Source organism: Eretmochelys imbricata, chromosome 4, assembly GCF_965152235.1.
Source record: "Eretmochelys imbricata isolate rEreImb1 chromosome 4, rEreImb1.hap1, whole genome shotgun sequence".
NCBI lineage: Eukaryota > Metazoa > Chordata > Testudines > Cheloniidae > Eretmochelys > Eretmochelys imbricata.
This window is the reverse complement of record NC_135575.1, coordinates 4084920-4090531: the sequence shown is the minus strand read 5'-3', so window position 1 is coordinate 4090531 and position 5612 is coordinate 4084920. Positions and strand designations below refer to the sequence as shown.

Sequence of the window (5612 nt, the reverse complement as noted above, 5' to 3'; positions counted from 1 at the left end):
CTCAACCACGTCCTTCGGTTTCTTACAAGACTTCCCTTCGAACCCATGGCCTCCTGCTCTCTTCTACACCTCTCTGTGAAAACTACAATCCTAGTGGCCATTATGTCTGCACGGAGAGTGGGAGAGATAGGGACTCTATTGGTATACCCCGTTTACAGTTGTTTTCAAAGATAAGGTTACATTATGACTGTACCCCACGTTCCTACTGAAAATATCTTCACACTTCCACATAAACCGGTTTATCCATCTCCCCACTTTCTTTCCAAAACCACACCAGGATAAAAGGGAGGTGACACTACACACTCTCAATGTCAGGAGAGTCCTTTTATTTGGTGAGGATTAAGCTCTTCAGAAAATCTCGCAGACTACTTCTCTCCATTGCAGACAGATCTAAGGGGGCCTCAATCACTAAACAAAGACTCTCGAGATGGATATCAGACTGCGTTACCCCTTGCTATCACACTTATGGCATTCCACCTTCCTGTACGGTTCAAACTCACCCCAGGAGATCTCTCTCCACTTACACAGCCTTACTCAAGAATGTTCTGATCACAGACATGTGCAGAGCAGAAACGTGGACATCTGCTCACACATTTGCTGAACATCATGCAGTCACCCACATCTCAGCAGAGGCCCCTTAGAAGTGTGTGAGGGGCCCACAGGCACCTGAACTGTGGCTGCACCCCACATGCCATGCCCCGCCTGAGGCCCCGCCCCTTTCTCCCTGTGCTCACGCCACCCATTGCCCCCAAGGCCCTGACCTCACACTACCTCTTCTCCCCAAGCCCCTGACCTTGCACCAACCCTTCCCCCAAACCCCAGCATCACTCCCTCTTCCCCCCAAGACCCCGCCTGCTGCTCACTCCCCTCCCCACTGTCACTTGCCTTTACAGCTGGCAAAAAGTGGGGGGAGGGCCTGACCCCTTGATCCCCCCAGTTCCGGCACCCCTGCATCCTCTGCTATATTTTATTCCAGTGTCTGATGCTCAGGACTAGACTCGACTCTGAAACCCCACCCCTCCGTCACGGGTACGGCTGCCGAGTCGCCGAGACACCCACAGAGACACCGCTGCCAGAAGGAGAAAGGGTCCCTCACCTGGTGCCGTACCTGTCGCTCTCTGAGATGTGTCCTTGTGGGTGCTCCGCTACTTGCCCTCCTTCCCCTCTGCTCTGGAGCTCTGACCTATGAGCTCTGTGGTGGAGAAGGAACTGGGGGCAGTTTGTCTGCACAGCGCTAGATTGACCGAATGCGGAGCACGAGATGGGGAGAGCGGATGTGTGGGCCGAACAGAAACGGCTACCTGAAATCTCCGATGTGAGGCGCCGGGCTGTGAATACACAGAGCATGGAGTAACACACACCTCGAAGAACTGCAGTTACCGCACACGGCGAGGAACCCTTTCTTATCCCGCTTTACACTCAGGGAACTGAGGCCCAGAGAGCTCAGGGCCCCAGTTCAGCTAGCTACAGGCTTAACTTTACCTGTGTGAATAATCCCGTTATTATAAGTCAGTCTCTCGCTGTCAGGCATTTTGTCCAGCCCTCAAATAATTTTTGTGGCTCTTTTCTGCATCCTTTCCAGTTTTTCAACGTCTTTTTCCAAATCAGGTCAGCCAGTTGTTCCGACAGCCCCACGGCCAGCTGCACTGACTGCCACCCACTGCTGGAATGGCCCAGGGCAGCTGGCCCCGGGGACCACCTGACCAGCAGCCGGTGGGGCTGGCCCCAGAGAGCGCCTGAGCAGTGGTCCCTCGGGCGGCTGAAGCAGCTGCTGCTCAGTGGCCCCTGGCAGCTGGTGCCAATGGCCCTGCTCCCCCTCCAGCAGCAGCCCCGCTGAGATTTACTTAGGGGGACTTATGGTATAAATCATGAACTGGTCACAGGTGGGGAATCTTTTGTTTATTGCCCTTGACCTGTCCACAACTTTCTCTAAAAATACCCGTGACTGAACTGTAACCTTAGTCCTGGTACAGCGGTGACTGAGTGAGGGTCTAAGGTCTGTGATGTACAGGAGGTCAGACTACAATCCTTCTGGCCCTGAACTCTGTGAATCTATGATGTTCTGTAAAATGGCAGCTCTTTGCTAGTATGAGAGGGGACCATTGCCCCCCGGAATCTCACCTCTTTCACTCTTCTTTCTTTAGAAAACCTGCAATCTGAACTGGAGAAAGAGAGAGGTAAGTTCCTGGGATAAGTTCCCTGAAATAACAGTAGGAATAACCCAGCTAATGCAACAAGATGAAACCTCGCCTCTTTCTTCCTTTTCTCTTCCAGAGATTCTGCGCGCTGAGCTGGAGAACGAGAGAGGTGAATGTCTGGGCTCTCCGGAGGCTTGAACAAGTTTCTCTCACTGTACATAGTCAGACAGACTTTGGCTTTTGTCTCTGCACTATCTGTTAGGAGAGGCTCTGGGAATCAAATGGACGGGGAGCTCTGACTAATCATAGAGTGGGGTAAATGCTTCATAGATAAGGTTGCTGCTCAGTTTCCATCATAAGCCTGATTTCAGCCCCTTCCTTTAAAATCTGCACACAGGGGAATGTCCATATCCAAAACTGGTGGGTCTGCCTGGGCCCACGTACCTTTTTGCTACTGAATTTAAAGGAATGGAAGGGTGGGGGGGATTCTGATGCCCTGGAAACAGGGGCTCAGCGCAGTCCCAAAGTCTCCTAGCACTCTCTGACACTTTGAGGCACAAACTCAGTGAGAAGGAGCAGTTCATGTTGCTGGGCCCATGAGCTGAGATCCAGTGTCCAGGGCCAAGGGTTAGCTCATGAAACCCTTACTTCCATGGTACCAGGGCCTGGCCCCTCTCCAAGCTGCCTGGCACATGGGGAGTGTGGACACTACACCACAGGTGAGCCAAGCTAGGGCAGGGCCATAGGAGCCCAGCGAGGGTCAGATGCCAAGAAGGGGGGTGTAATCAACAGTGCCCAAAGCCACTAAGAGCTCTATGAGGATGGAGCTCAGGCCAGGAGACCTGGGCGGAAAGAGGGCAGCAGAGAGCACAGTGGAGAGGGCAAAGTGGTCCTTTAAAGACACAGTCCCTAACCCAGGAGCTGTTGTAGAACTGAATGCATACCTATGTCTCTCTGTTTGCAGAGAAATCCCTGGCCGAACTTGGTAAGTGCCATGTGTCCCCTTTCCCCCACCCCAGATGACATTGTGTCCTTTGCCGGCAGTCCGTGCTCCGGGGAGTGCTCACCTCTTGGTGTGTTTGATTTCAGGCTGGAGTAAAGTCAGCAAAAATGCAGGTACGTGAAGCTGGTATTTTAATGTCAGACCCCCTGCACCACTCTGTTGCCCAGCAGATGCACACATGCCAGAAGTCACAGGGAAAGAGCAGTATGGTCAATGAAAATGCCAGATTCGTCCCCAGTTTACTTGCATAAAACAAATGCTCACACTTAAGGATGGAGTCCCGAGCTCTCCAGTGTAACTGCAATAACTCAGAGTGCTCCTAAGGCCGGGAACTTACCTGCTGTCAATTCAGGGGGGTAGGTGCTTGCAGCCGTTGGTAATTATGGTTCAGAGTTGGGGTTTTACTGGACACATATGGTGAATTCTCATGTGTTGTGTTGTTATTAATTAACTTCATGAACTAGAAGGGTTCTAGGAAACTGTGTAAATTACCTTAACTGGCTGCGGGTAATTGTCTTAATGCTTTTTGGACTCTGGTGAAATCTCTGTTTTTACGGAGTTGTCAATCAGTAGCCCTTTGGCTAATTCAGTTCAAATATGGTAGAGAAATTCTACCTCAGACCTGGACCAAATCTACCAAATTTGAGTCTGATACGACTTTGTGGGTATTAGAATAGAGGGCTCCCAACTCAGGTGTAGATTGGAAACTCAGTTGCTGTCTTAGTTGTGGAGACGTGGTAGCAGCTCCAGAGCACAGATTTTGTGGTAGGCGACTACTGAGTTCTTTTAATGGTTGAAATGATGTCCGTGTGTGTAACACCTGAGCTCGTTCCTTATTGGGGCCTCTGTAGAGGTTACAGACAGGCCCAATGGGAGCTAGAGGCATCTCCAGCTCTTCCAGGGGAACTATTTGCCCCTATTGCCTGGGAGGAGAGCTGCAGTGAAATGCAGAGAAGCAGATCCCTGGGAGTTAGAGGCGGGAAATCAGAGAGTGTCCTAGCCAAGACAGAACTGGTGGGAGGATGGGAAACAGCCTCGATGGGCATAGGCACCAACTTCTGCTGGTGCCAGTGGGTGCTCGACCCCTCCTCTACCCCCAGCCCTGCCCTGACTCCACCCCTGTCCCGCCCCCATTCCAACCCCTTCCCCAAAGTCCCCGCCTCAACTCCGCCCCCTCCCTGCCCCTATTGGACTCCTTCCCCAAATCCCCTCCCCGCCTCCGCCTCCTCCCCTGAGTGCGCCACATTCCCGCTCCTCCCCCTCCCTCCCAGAGCTTGTTACGCCGTGAAACAGCTGTTTTGTGGCTGCAAGCACTGGGAGCTAGGGGAAGCAGGGACACAGCGTGCTCAGGGGAGTAGGCAGAGCTTAGGTGAGGTGAGGTGGAGGGGGGAGCTTGGCTGCCGGTGGGTGCAGAGCACCCACTAACTTTTCCCCGTGCGTGCTCCAGCCCTGTAGCACCCACGGAGTCAGCACCTATGCAGATGGGCTGCGCTCTGCCCCTGATGCTCTGCCCCATCTCTGCAGCGATGGTGAGTCTGGATCCGGACACGGCTCATCCCAGCCTCAAGGTCTCTAAGAATCGGCGATCTGTGAAATGGAGGGGCCTGCAGCAGGACATGCCTGACAACCCTGAGAGATTTGACAGTGAAACCTGCGTGCTGGGCTCGGAAGGGTTTGCCTCGGGGAAACGCTACTGGGAGGTAGCGGTTGGAGGTGGTAGGACCTGGGCTGTGGGGCTGGCCAAAGAATCTGTCAGGAGGAAGGGCTGGATCAGCTTTTCTCCTGAGGAGAGGATCTGGGCCGTGGATCAGTGTGGGAGCCATTACCGGGCTCGCACCTCCCCAGAGACCCTCCTGCCCCTGACTGGGAGCCCTGGGAAGATCGGAGTGTATCTGGACTATGAGCGGGGCCTGGTGTCATTTTATCATCCTGGTATGGAGGCCCCAATCTACACTTTCACCAGCTCTTTCACTGGGCAGCTCCACCCTTTCTTCTGGGTCTACTCCCCAATCACACTGTGTCCCTGAGATATGGCATTGTGGGGATAGCACCTCTCACTGGTCAAAGACGTTTTTTGTTCTGTTGTTTTCCGAAATGGACTAATTTTTCATTTTTAAATATTTTCCATTATTTTTTTATTCTTCTCAAAACTTGGAATTTTCCAGAATGAATATTTTCAGTTTTGAAAATCCTACCGTTTGACTAAGCTGAGGGCTCAAAATTGGCAAAGCAGAAGAAATCCTGATATTATGGTGATGAGTGTGGTGGAAGAAGCTACATAGAATAGAACAGAACCCAATAAACAATACATCATAGGACCCCTCCACCCAAATAAAAGGTTTAAGTTGAAAATTTTGTAATAATGAAAAAAAAAAAACCCTCAAGAAAATCCAAATGTTTTCACAAAAAAATCTCTTTTTGTAAACCGGCCAAATTTCCTCAAGATATTTTTTGAATGAAAACTTTTGTTC

The 5612-nt window shown here is 51.7% G+C and overlaps 1 long non-coding RNA gene across 1 annotated transcript; it reads left to right on the top strand.

The window, feature by feature from the left end:
- Positions 1-2060: 2060 nt before the first annotated feature.
- On the top strand, positions 2061-4797 carry LOC144263438 (uncharacterized). Its single transcript, XR_013345820.1, has 5 exons — positions 2061-2177; positions 2275-2307; positions 3103-3123; positions 3228-3254; positions 4666-4797. It is a non-coding gene; the product is annotated as an uncharacterized LOC144263438 (long non-coding RNA).
- The last annotated feature ends 815 nt before the right edge of the window (positions 4798-5612 follow it).